This window comes from Limulus polyphemus, unplaced genomic scaffold, assembly GCF_000517525.1.
Source record: "Limulus polyphemus unplaced genomic scaffold, Limulus_polyphemus-2.1.2 Scaffold725, whole genome shotgun sequence".
Classification (NCBI taxonomy): Eukaryota; Metazoa; Arthropoda; class Merostomata; order Xiphosura; family Limulidae; genus Limulus; species Limulus polyphemus.
Genome location: NW_013666335.1, coordinates 258898 through 260580, shown reverse-complemented (window position 1 = coordinate 260580; position 1683 = coordinate 258898).

Genomic DNA, 1683 nt, shown 5'->3' with positions numbered 1-1683 from the left:
TCGAACCCGCGACCCTCAGATTGTGAGTCGAGCGCCTTATCCACCTGGCCATGCCAGGCACACCGTTCTTGAGACCCGTGATTCACACACACAAATAAGATGAAGCAAAAGCCGCAACTACGTGTGTAATATTGCAGTCGCTTGTGTGAAAATTTTCAGACCACTGAAATAATTTTCTATTATTATTATTAAACATGAGATTTAGGAGTATTTACTAATATTTAGAAAAAAAGTACTCAATTCCCCTTGGAAAAAAGTAATTAACGGACTGACTGTTTAGGATACAGTGTGTGATATTATTCTATTAACCTTTCAATGAAACAAACTTTTTATGTGGCATCATACGTGTGTGTCGTTTACAATTCATATTCAGCATTCATATTGTTGACAGCCCCACCGAGAGGGCAGCGGAGATACTGGGGAGAAATTCCCAGGGCTCGGAAAATAATGTAGATAAAAGAAAAATAATTGATTAAATAATGTAGAGACAATATAAGTAATAAATATAAATACTATAAAGATTATCATCTGTTGCCGACAGTTAAAATATCCACAACCGACACCAGTCAAAAGAAAAACGTGCAGTGTATGAGAACAAATTATGACTACCGCACTAAGCTATTACAATGTTATGTCGTTTAATTCACCCCATATACCACCTCCCCCAAGCTCGTAGACACACTTGTCGGTCACGTGTAATTTATTTTAAAATGCACCTAAAAAATACAGAGTAACAAGCCAAGAACATCCAATAACTATTGTATCTGAACAGTTCCACAGAAATATTCAAATTGATTTAGCTATGTCTTTTACACCATTGCGAAAAAAAACAAAAAACATGAATTTATACACCATTCATGGATTAAAACTTCGTCTTTATATTGGATGTAAATTAGATGAGGTAAAACATCATAATTATGCACTGGCTAATTCTGAAATAGAATATGTTAGAGGTGGGCGTGGCATTGTGTCAATGACAGCTCCATAAACAAAGAAGATTCAAATCTCAGAATATTATATTTCTCGTGAGAATATACATAGTACAATAGTATCAATTTGGTTGGACTTTGTACTTCAAAAACGGGTGATAGGTAAGTTATCAAAGACAAAAGATTTAGAGAATTTACGTCACTATTATTATATACGGTGAGTTTAAGATTTTATTTAAATATTTTCTTTGCAAATCAAGATATTAAAACTTATATAATATAAAAAAAATTGTTTATACAAGTCAATAATGATAAGGTTCATTTTAATTTTGAATGTAAGTCTGCAAAAGGTGATGACGTGCTCTGCACTCTAACCAAATTGGCCCCCCATGTGGCACAACGGTATGTCTGCAGAATTACAACGCTAGAAACCGGGGTTTTGATACCCGTGGATGGCAAAGCACAGATAGCCCATTGTGTAGCTTTGTGTTTAACTACAAACAAACTAACTAACTAACCAAATTGAGAGGGTTTAGCATGTTCCTAGACAACATGACGCCAATAGCATGCCAGAGCTGACTGTCACTTGGACAATAAAAACTGGTTGAGCTGCACGTAAAACGGACTTCCTCTTCACTGATATTCACAGCTTTCCGATATTCTTAAAATAGCTAGGATAGTATGGCTTATTATATACAATAAAATATGCATAGTAAGATATATATATATATATATATATATATATATATATATA